The 11,680-nt window shown below is 44.8% G+C and overlaps 1 long non-coding RNA gene across 1 annotated transcript; it reads left to right on the top strand.

Annotated features, from left to right (window-relative positions):
- The first annotated feature begins 8,823 nt into the window (after positions 1-8,823).
- Positions 8,824-9,261, top strand: LOC112953881. Its single transcript, XR_003250632.1, has 2 exons — positions 8,824-8,878; positions 9,103-9,261. It is a non-coding gene; the product is annotated as an uncharacterized LOC112953881 (long non-coding RNA).
- The last annotated feature ends 2,419 nt before the right edge of the window (positions 9,262-11,680 follow it).

The raw sequence follows: 11,680 nt of genomic DNA, 5'->3' as shown, positions 1-11,680 counted from the left end.
TCGTTAGAAATGCAGATCATCAACATATGGTCCTGTGGGGCCACTTCCCAACATTCTTTCTAAAAAGGAGAGAATATCTTAAAAAGCTAATTAAAGAAAATACAGACAACTGACTCACATTATCCTCTGGATGATCTCAGAACATCCCTTTATTAACTACTTTTGAGAAGGAAGACACACCAGCTCTCTAGCTGACAATAGAAATGCTTTTTTAATAGCCATTTTTGAGAGATGGCTACAGCAGAAATGTATGGTATGGAGGCTTTATTTTGGTGTGCATTCTGTATGTGTACATGGGAGACAGATGTGTTCTTAATTCCTTCCTAAAAGAAACGAGTAGCTACTAGTTAGTAGTAGCTATGAAATATTTTTATTGTGCTTAGGCTATCTGCAAAGCACAGCAGTAGAGCAATATTAGAACTAGGTGTAGTGATGTAGGAGAAATGAACCAGGTAAAGGCATGATCTTGATGCAGCCCATTAGTAAGTGGCATGTTGTTTTATAGGGACATTGTGCCCTTTGGAGAACAATTTTACTGCGTAGTTTTTTCAGATTGTCTCACTATTTTATTTTTACTAATAAGTGCTTTGCCAAGTGCATTGCTGGAGTGGAAGTCAAGTGTCCCAGCTTTGTGCAAACGATGTAAGTCATTCCTTGTCATTAGTAGCTCCTTTAGTGGCACCACTTTAATTTCTGAAAGTCCAGCAAAATACTAAATGACTGTAATCGCAATGGCATGTATGACTTGAAACCTGGATATTTTGTTGCTAGGAGAATTTCTTTGCGCGTGTTGGTGTGAGGGTTGATACCTCCTTTTGTGCACCTGGCTGCTGTGCCCTGGGTCAGGTAAAGCCCTGGAGCAAGGGCTGATTGCTCTGATTTTGGGGCGTGCGCTGGAGGAGGAGGATGAGCGTCCCAGCTGCTGGTGTGACAGAGCTGATGGAGAAAGAGGTCAGCAAGCGGCCAGCCACCCAGCTAGGAGCCTGCTGAAAGGAAAAGGGGAAGACTTCCAGCTAGGAATCTAGTGAAGAAACACAGACTTTCTCTAAGAGCCTAATAGGATACTACAAGTTTGGATCTAAAAAGTTATTTCTTCTCATTTATGTTCAGGTAAAACCAAGGAATCCCTGTGGGATTGCTTGGGGATGGTCACTGTTAGGAGAAGCTCTGGGCACATCTCTATCATGGCCTGCATGGTCTGGGGGGTCCCTTTCCAGTTTTTGTGCCCAGATTTTGTAGCTCACTGCAGTCTTGTGCAAGAGCCAAGCCAGAATCTGAATGCAATCCTGCGGAGCATGTCAGCGCTTCTTGGCGTTGCCTGGGACAGACTGGGGCACATTCCTGTGCTCAGGTGAGCATGTATAGGCCTGGGGTTCCTGCCTAATGTTTTGTTAATACATTTGTTAATACATTTGTTAATACATAGAGGAGATAGAGATTCTTAGTGAAGCTGAATTTTGCTGTGAGACGAGGGCTGGAGGCCCTGCATAAAATATTTGGCATTATTCCCAGATGTTTCATTTCTTCAAAACCAGCTGCACTCAGATTTGCAGGAGCACAAAAAATGGTCATGCTGCCCAGCGCTTTGCCCTTTGTCTGTCCAGCCTCCTGCTGATTTACTTCTCTGCCCACTTTTCAGTGCAGTAGCCCCGTTGTGGCTAGAACTTTGCAGCACTAGGACAGTCCGTACTGGTGGCCCAGCTCCCTGTATCTTCACACACTGAGTTAAACAGCACAGGGAAAGGGAATAGATCTTGAACATAGACAGTTGGGGGAAGTTTCAATTTCTATATTCAGTTATTCCTGCAGTGCAGAGCACTGTGAGCAAGCGGAGTGGAGCAGTTCCCCGGCTGCCTGATTGACATCTGAAGACTTTACTGGTGTACCCTGTGCTGGTGTACCCTGTGCTACAAATGTCGCTCAGAGGGAGATCTGTCATTTCAAACGAGAGACAAGCAGTAACTCTGCAGCTGGGCCCACCCRGCCTTGTGACTCTCCAGGCGTATGAGGCTCGACTCTTACAGTACAAGGTTAGCCCAACAATAGGCCTCTTATCCTTGGTGCTCAGGACAACAAAGCCCCTCAGAGAGCCCTGGCTGTGGTGGCTCCGCCKTGTACCAAAGGATGATGTCAGAGATGGAGCTGGATCGCCCTTCTTGAGTGGAGGGCCAAGCTATGCTGGCTTCCTGGCTCCTCCCCGTAGTCCTAGCCCAAAACACATCCAGCCCCAAGCTCATGAAATGGTGGCAATGCCATATCCTCAGGCTGTTACCTTTTCCTATCCATTCGTGTTATATCAAGCTGTGGTCTCATAAGTCCTTCCCCAGGAGGTCCCAGCGAAGTCTTAGGATCTGGCTGAGCCAGCGCATACAACTGTCCAAGGAAAAGACTATGGTAGATCTCAGGGTACAAACTCCTATTGAAGATCTGGCACATCTTAGTTTTCTCCCTAACTAGAGGAGATGAGATGAGACCGTCTCTCAGTTCACTGATGTCAAACCTTGTCACATCACAGTGAGCCAACAGAATGAGGTAGCGTGCAGAGTTTGGGCACAAAACCACGAAACTATGCTACTCTGCTTGGAATCTCTTAGTCAATCAATTTTGTCCCAGCAGGCTACATCCTGTTATTTTGAAACAGTACGGTGGGAAGACACCAAGGCTTYACTTCCTAATAACAGGAAGGTAACAGTGCAGTGCACTCAGTGTGCWTCTTGTTGCTGACCTGAGCTGGCTGCATACCAACAGATGAGCTGCTCACAGATCTCTGAAGACTGCATCAGCTCTGCTAGTACAAATTAGGTGCCAAGTACTGACCTTCTCAAACAGCAAGGAACAACAGTGCTGAAAGGAGGATTTGAGGAATGGGAGAGTATTAGCGTTTTTTTTTTTTGTTTCTCTTTGAGAAGAAAACAAAGAAGGACTACAGATATTTCAAAGAAACTCCTTCACAGGGGGAAAAAAGAAAAAAAAGAAAAAGGCTTGCACTCAGTTTGAGAGAGAAAGCTGGACACTGTTGTGTTTTGGAAAGAATGAGTTATAGAAAAGCTTTGTTTTCCTGGCATCCTCGCACTTGCCCACTCAGTGCCTTTTGTCTTGTGTATGGTGTGCATATGTGCTGTCTTCTCCTGAGGGTCTCCAAGGCTGCATGGAAGTGCTGAGATCCATCTGCTTTTTCTTCAGTACCTGGTGCCCTCCAGCTCAGCTGATTAGCATAATGTGCTCTGGCTTTTCTAAAACTGATGCTTCAGAACTGAGCTTCTGCACAGTGTTGCCATGTCCTGCCATTTCCCCTGGTGATGCAGTACTGGGCAGGCACATATGTGAGCTATCTCTTGTCTTCATTGCTCAGCTGTTTTTAAGACTGGCATTATCCTACCGCACCTAACTGTCCTTTGCAACAGCAGCTGGACAGATCAATGCTATGGGCTGGAAAACACATGTGATCTGTATTAGGGTTTGCCAAATCCAGTAGCCCAATAGAGGCAGGATTTCTACAACTGTGTCACCAAGTCCAGCCAATAGTGAGGCTGAGCATGTACTTCTAGCGCATGATCACACACATACAGTGTGTTTATACGCATGCATATGCACACGGCYGCCCACACAGATCTACACAGACAGAAACACTCAGCACTCACAAAAAGGCAAACAGCAGSCCCAGCCTCATTGTGTTCCACTTTCTATCTGAACACATTTGAGGTCCATTAGTGGGAGAGACATACATTTAAAATCATGCAGTAACCACCTTCAGACGTTTAGTTTATTTGGGAGCTAGCCCTGGTTTCTTGTTTTCTGCAGTTGTTGACATCTCAACATGAACCCCTGAGGCCCACAGTCTCATTCCAGTTGTTTGTACACTGCTGTCCTTGAACAAARACGCTGTGAGCTGCCTCCCCATGCCATTCCAAATAAGCGCCCTCAGTCTGCAAGATGATCTAGAGAGCCTTTCCATTGAGTCATCCTGATGGGCTTCACACCAGACAATGGGACTGATGGCTCTTTGAGACAGCCCTGGGAGGAGCTGGAGCATGGTCCTTGTCGCTCTGATTAGGTTATTGGGGTCCCACCTGTCATTGTTCTTCTGTGCCCCATTGTGCATGGGAGGTGAAGCCTTTTACCATATCTGCTTATCAACAATCTGCTTGTGTTGAGCATCCTTGGTGTCTGTGTGTGTCCTCCCCAGGTCCCAATTAAGAAGCTCCAGGTAGCAACTCCCCACTGTGASCCAATATGACCACCCTGAAACTCTTTCTATATTTATGTTCCACAGTAGCCATCATCTTTCCATGAATAGCTCAGCTCAATAATGCTAGCCTGGAGGGAGGAAGACTTATTCCAAAGCTGTTGAAAAGAAACAAGGGGATAAATTTGTCCATAAAATGAGTTCCTGTCTATTAGCACAGGAAGGGAAAACAAAAGACCATGTATTTTCCTAGAGGGTGATTCTTGAGCTCTCACTGGATATATTCATTATACTTACAGGATTATATTGTATCCATAGCTACCCTATTCCAGAAAATCATTCTTCAGAGCAGGTAGTGCCCCCATCTGAATGTTCAGGTCTTTGGCGCCTGCTATGAAGGTTATACCCGCCGCTCCCCACCCTCCCTTCTTGGTTGCTAATTCCGTGCCAGGACTCTACAGCCCTGTCACATAGTGCTGAACACTGTCACAGGATAGAACACTGGCTGTGAGCAAACTGAAAAGGAAAGTGATAAATGTGCTTGGGAGCATGCTGAGAGCTCAGGCAGAGCAAGAAATAAGAAAGCAAGCAGCCAAGCTTCTTCCTTTGTGTGCTGCACTTGCCTTTCTGTCACGGTTGCTGCTCCCCAGATCAGGAGCCAGACACAAGCCTGTTGTCCTCTTCCCAACTATTCTCCTCAAATCAGGGCCCCATTCTCATGATCTTCCCAAAACGGAATCTCCCCAACAGCCTGTCTTTCCTGTTTGCCCTACTCTCTTATACATGCCAACTTCCCTGTCCTTAGCCAAAATGTGGCCATAGCCACTGCCAAGCACTTCCTTGAACTGCTGCTTTGCCCAGAGAGGGGCTGGGCAGAGTGGTTGTCTCTCCAAAGCCACTTCTTGCTTGGTTGCAAGGGTCTCCTGAGACCCACTGCAYGGTGCAGGTGTCAGGTACGGACACTGCTGCAGTGTCTCCATATGCTCAGTTTGGCCCCCTCGTATGGTCTCATGCACTAGACATGCTGGAAAGGAAGAGAGAGGCTGAAGCAGCTCTTGGGTTACTTGGATTAGTCAGCTCTGGTTTGGCAGCAMCTATTTTGAAGATGTTTATGAGGAATTTATGGACCAAAGAGTGTCTCTCCTCATCCATTCTGTTTTCTTGAATGRCTCTAATGCAGAAAACATCACCCAGCCCACCTATGGGTTCAGGTAGSATTTATCTTTCACAAACACTTTGCTTTTCTCAAGTTTAGGGTACTGGCAGATGCAAGTATTCCAGTCACAGAAGGCCAGTTCTCTGCAAGCAGAGTACCTTATGGCACCTTGTATTCAGTGGTACCTTGAAACAAAGCCCTGGACACGTCTGCACCATACCTGGATCTTGGGTGGAAGATGAGTGAGGATTTTGTTAACTGACAGTCCCAGTCTGGGGATGGGAATGTGGAGCAAACCAAAATGGAAAATATGGGTGGGCGGAGCTGCAAGGGAGTTTGCCCAAGGGTGGACCCCTGTGGATTGGCACTACTTGGTTCTCCAGGAGYGTGTCTCAACCATGCTTATGCAGAGATAGAATGGCAGGAAGATGGCAGATCTTCCTACCAAGGAAGAGTTTGGGGTGGCAAGGAGTAGAGTTAACTAGGCAAGGGGATTTTTGAAGCTGGTAAAAATGACAGCTGTCCTTGCAGGCTGGCTTTGGAAGATGGTGAAGCAGGGAGTGCTTGGTTGGCCTACCTCATCCCATTGCGCCAGCCTGCCAGGGAAAGCAGGACTTGGAGACACTCAAGCATTTGGCACAGGTGTGAGACTGTTTCCAATATCCATACGGCCACCCAAGGAGGGTGACTTAGTCCGAGCAGCCATGTGCCATCACACTCAGCTAAAGCAGGAGTTGTGTTGGTTGCCATAACAACTGGGAGAGGTCATATGACTCGTTCCACTTTCTAAATATAAATCTGTTTCACACAGTGTATGTGACACCATGGAAACCAAATGTTGAGCAAGAAAGATTGCATTAAAAAAAAAAAAAAAAAAAAAAAAAAAAAGAAGAAAATACAGAATGACTCACTAGAGAGAGGGAGTGCTGGTAATGCCGGAGGAGTTAAGAGACTGCTGGGCATTTCCCTCTGCCCGGGTCCAGATACTGGGCTCCAGGGTACATATAGGCATGAGATAATACTGGGATCATTGTGCCCAGTTTGGAGAGGGTATGTGAGGTGCTGCTCAGTGCTGGGATGTTCATGCCAAGCTCAGGATGCCTACAGGAATCAGTGTTGGCATCTCTGTCTCCTAGGGCTTTCTGTAGGCTTCTGTCACTAGCAAATCCAGTTTCTAGCATCTGCTGCATGCAGAAACAGAYCTTGATTTTCTGACTGCATTGTTTTTCTCCTACTTCTGTTTCACACTCCTGAGTAACCACATTCCCAGCTCCACAGATTCTGAGTAGCCTTTGCCAAGTTACATATTTATTTATGAAAACTCCAGATAGGGGGGAAACATCAACCCACTAATGTCAGCGCAGAGCAGACTTTTCCCTTCAGGACAGGGTTGTTCTAGTGCTGGTTCAATTCACAGCATTTTTTTTCCCTTCTGTGTCCTCATATTGCCTCTTGCACGGAGTTTCCCCTGCACTTTTTGTCCAGTTTCCACTCTTAATAGTGATCTGCTCGTGCTGGGCAGGATACTGCAGGGGAGACCTTTGAAGCCTTTCTTTTTGCTGTTGGGTCTGCAGTGGTCCACATGAGACTGAGCAAGTGGCAAAGCAGGTAAGTGTATGGAGATTGTGTTTATATCAGGTCTTTCTCGCAGCTAGACATATCCTATTAATTTGCTTCATGCTGGGTGCTTTGTCGAAATACGATCATGAAAGCACAGAACATTTCAAACTGGAAGGTATTTCTGGAGGTTTCAGATCCAACCCYCTGTTTAAGGCTAGATCAGGCTGCTCATGGCCTGTGTATGTGGTTTGGGGCTTGTTTTGCTTTACCTTGGGTTGTGTATCTGGAAGAGCTCCTGGCCTGCACACTGCCAGAGTGTGCTGTGAGCTAATACATCTAATACATGGTCAGAGAGCTCAGGCTGTTAAGTGCACAGATGTTTCCTCCCCAGAACCTCTCTTTGAAGGGGGAAGGGGATTTCCTGCAGTTTGAAAATGGGAAGTGATTTTCCTCTATTAAGCAAGGCTGAACTCATCACACTGGGTCAGCAAGCATAGGATGGACTGATGTCTGCAGGCTCTTCACTCTTGTTGCCCTTCACTGCATAAAATCTCATTTGGCTTTTTTTTTTAATCATGTTGGAAGGAGACCAAATTGCAAGTTGGTTTGCAAAGAAACAGYGAGTTAGACTGCTGCTAACTTGATCAAGAAGAAAGAGAGAAAAACAGTCTAGACAGAAAGTCATAAGAGCTAGTATGGGAGCCCCAGTGCCAGAGTGCTGGTGCCTCCCTGCTCGTCATGCACGCCCTGCTCTACAGTGGCTAACAGAAAGTGGACAGGACTGTGACATGCAGGCCATCACTTTTTTTTTGCATAGAGTAGATATCTGGCCCAGACTCCTGCCTGTGTCTCTCTAGTCTCTCTACAGACTGCGAAGTAAAACCGTTGCTTGACATGGAGAATGAGACCTATTGGGCTGTTGATTCTTGTGTACCTCATTATGTGCTCTTTATAGAACCATAAAATCATTAAGATTGGAAGGGAYCTTTAAAGATCCAACTGCACACGCAGGGTCACCTAGAGCATGCAGCACAGAATTGCGTCCAAGCGGATTTTAAGTCTCCCCAGAGAAAGAGATTCCACAACCTCACTTGGCAACCTGCTSCAGTGCTCTATAACCCTCACTGTCAAGATAATTTTCCTTAAGTTCCTGTGGAGCTTTTGGTGCTTCTGTTTGAGGCTATTTCCTTGTGTCCTAATTTGTTATTCCTCTTGTTCCTCTTCCTATATGGACTTTTGATCTCAAGAACTCTCATAGAAGGAAGGTGCTTGTGTTCATGATTTTGGAATTTTTGAGTATTTTGGTTTCTTTTCCAAGTAGCAAATACAGATGTAGGCACCAGAGTTTCACGTTCTCTTCTCCACTTACATTGTTCAAATTTCCTGTTTCCTCAACAGCGAGTTACACATGTCCTTTTCAGGTCCACATTTTGTCTGCCTAGGACTCTGTGGAGTCTGGTGACACTCCCAGAAATAACAACGAGGGGAGTGGCATGTTGCTCCCAGTTCAAAGGCACTACCCGTGTTTCAAGGTCTGAAAACTAGAGAGGATTACTATCGCACCCAGTCTGAGCTTCTGTGCAAGTCAGGGAATTTCAGGGTCCCATCTTTTTTTTTCAGTGATTGGAATATAGCAGATCATTTAGAAAGAAGCACTTAATCTTGATGGAGGAACTCCAAGAAGTGGAGAGCCACTTGGTAAGCCATTCCAGTCACTGATTATCCTAATGATTAACAGATGAGACTTTCTTTTCAATATAAGTCTCGCTGTTTTCAACTTGCAGTCACTCCTTGCTGTTCGGTCTTTGCTTGCTGGTTTGTAAGACTCTCTGCTAATAATGAAGCCTCCTTTGCATGTAGATTGTCCTTGGTTGGGATTTACATTTCTCATAAACTRTCCTGTCAATTATTCTTCTAAAAATAGGAACAAGAGATCAAAGTAATAACACAGTCTTGCCAAGCCATCTAAGAAAGATGTAAGTAAGCAGAAGTGCCTCTCTCTTTTTACATAAGTATAGCAGGAGAACAGGGTTTGTAAGAGCTGGGTTTGGGGAGAGCGTTTGAAGCCTGTCTGAGCTGCCAGCTTTAGAGCTGTGCTCTTACAGACCATCTGCCAGTTGCTTCCTATCTCTGTGCTGTATCCTGGTCTCCTTCTCTGTCTTGTCTTTGTACTGTGAGCAAGAATGTTTCTCATTGCCAGGTTAGCCTTCCAGTATCGGTATCCAAATGTGCTTCAAGTCCAGCTTTGCTGATGCTAGAGGAAGTGACTACAGAGTGTCTGGCTAGGGCAGAATTGTATCTGCCTAGCAAAAGTGAGCAAGAAACTGTCTCCAGAACCGCCGTGCTTCAGGATCTCTTGTTTTGGCAAAGTGGAGATGAGGTGCTGCTTCCCTTGGCCTCCGTGGCAGTCTCATTTCTGGAATGATGTGCTACTGATTGTGCCAGAACTATARGACATTTAAGCTGTGTTGCTGTAGCCCAGGCTCGTATGCCAGTGCTCACATTGTCTCCTATTGTGTGCATGTTGTTATTGGCAGAATTAAAAGCAAAAGTAGAAATTTCATTTACTCCAAAATAAAATCTCTGTGGGCTTTTCTGAAGTGGTATGTGTCTTGACAGAGCGAGGCTAGCTAAATACTGACTTAAATTTGGCCTTTACACAATTTTCATCTAACTCTTGCTGATATGCACAGTGATGTCTACTCTGTCTACATCTAACTCTTGAATTAGGCTTTGGGCGTCTTCAGAACCTGTCTGTAACAGATCTCTGCTTTTCTTGTGGTCCATCAGGGAAAACCTGAAGCAACTCTGAGAAGGTGACAGAGAGGATGTTTGGGCAATTGCAGAGCTTCTTTTAAACTACCCAGTTGATACCTGTCCTTGCAATAACCATSAGGTTACTGATGCTGATAGTGTGAAAACAAGTAACATGAATCATCTAAACCTGGTCTTGACTGAACTGTATTACACACTTACTACATATAAGTAGTACCATCTTCAGAATGATGGTGAGCAAGGATAGATGTGATTCCATCTCTGGAAGGAAGGAAAGCGTTAAAGACAGAATGGATGAGGCTGTAATATGTATGTGAAATTCTGTAACTTCTAGATTCTGGAACAGAACCCAATATTTGAAAAGCCAGATTCCACTTTATGGGGCCATTTTGCACTGAATATATAGTTTGTTGTAACCATCAGTTACTTTGATACCTTTAACACTAGAGATGTATGCAATTTTGCTGAAGGTCCCAATCTACAGCTTAATGGTTTAGAAATGGTATCCTCCTCCATGGTGGAATTTCTGTTTTCTTCAGTATGCCTTAGCAAACAATTAAAGGGGATCATTAACTGTGCTAGAAGTGAAACAAGACACTTCAGTACATTTACACAGGGAAATAAGACACTTCTATTAATGCCATTATGTTGGGGAAGATCTCAAATAATCCAGAGGGAAAACGAGGATAACTTAATTTGCCTGTCATATTCTATGATATGTAGGTTTTCAGCAGAAATTGGATCTTCAGGGAAAGGTGTACTAGACAGAGGGGTCTTTCAATGGCATGTTCCAATGAGATCACAGAAGGATAGATGAGGCTGTGTCAGCTTCAGTAGGACAAGAATTTGATATAGTACATTCCTAAGCAGTAGCAAATTTGCCTTCTGCTAGACTAATGTGTAAGAGAATTTTTCCCTTTTATCCTAACCCAAGATAAACCAAAAATAAATGTTGACTAGCAACATAAACTGTGAAAGCTTCTGAGGTCTCACATGTATAGCAGAGTGACTGTGACTATAAACTCATTTGATTAAACCTTAAGGAGCAGAAACACAAGGGAAATGTATAGAGTTAGAAGATCCTACTGATTAATTCTGCGTACCATGCTGCTGGCCATTGGCACACAAAATGCAGTTGACTCATACACCCYACTGTCTTTCATATACAGGACCGAATTTCTCCCTGACTTGTCAAATTCATATTGGGCCAGCTGGGTTTCCCAGGCTGTGTGTCTCTGCTCAAGGAAGGTTGATGAAATCTGAATCAAAACAGGCTCTAACTGTCCTGCACTAGTGAGCGAGTATTCATCTCCCACAGCCTTGGGTACAAATGACTGCAGATAGTCTGTAACCTGTCTGTGCAGCCGTGCTGGATGAGACTCGAATGCAAGAGCACTGTTGAGTTCACTGCCTAGAAAAAGTCACTTTCATCCAAGTTTTCTCAAATCAGAGAAATGTAAAAGAGGCTTGTGGCAACAAAACCATTGGAAGATCTTATTATTCAAGGAATACAAGGAACAGGAATTTAGAATCTCACTTGGAGAAGGATAGATGAAAGGCAGCCGTCTGACAGTACTATTCATCTGCYTGTCGATGTTTGAAGATTATAAGCAGCTAGACACAGAAACTATGTCTATCAATTGGTTGTGGCTGTTAATGAATTTAGTGYGGTCACTTGAAACCTGTCCCCTACAGTGTCTGAAGGTATTTCCTGAATAGAGATTTGCTTCCAGGGAATAAATAATTCCATTTCACACATTTTGCCTTGTTCTTTTGTATTACGTCCTTTGAAGCTAATGCTAATAAACAAACAAACAGAAGTACAGTAAAATGCATGCYTGGTTAGCTCTAGGGAATGTGGAAAGGGGAAGTGATGCTCTTTGGATGTAAGCCATGAGGAGGCTGCTGGGTTCAGAGCTGTAGCCCAGTGAGTTTGCAGCTGGCAGTTTTTGGTCATACATCTTATTTCGCACAACTTTTCCCAGAACTTTCTCTCATTCCGT

The sequence above is a fragment of the Nothoprocta perdicaria genome, unplaced genomic scaffold, assembly GCF_003342845.1.
Source record: "Nothoprocta perdicaria isolate Ctin4 unplaced genomic scaffold, notPer1 scaffold_469, whole genome shotgun sequence".
NCBI classification, from domain to species: Eukaryota; Metazoa; Chordata; class Aves; order Tinamiformes; family Tinamidae; genus Nothoprocta; species Nothoprocta perdicaria.
This window is presented reverse-complemented; position numbering and strand designations above follow the sequence as displayed.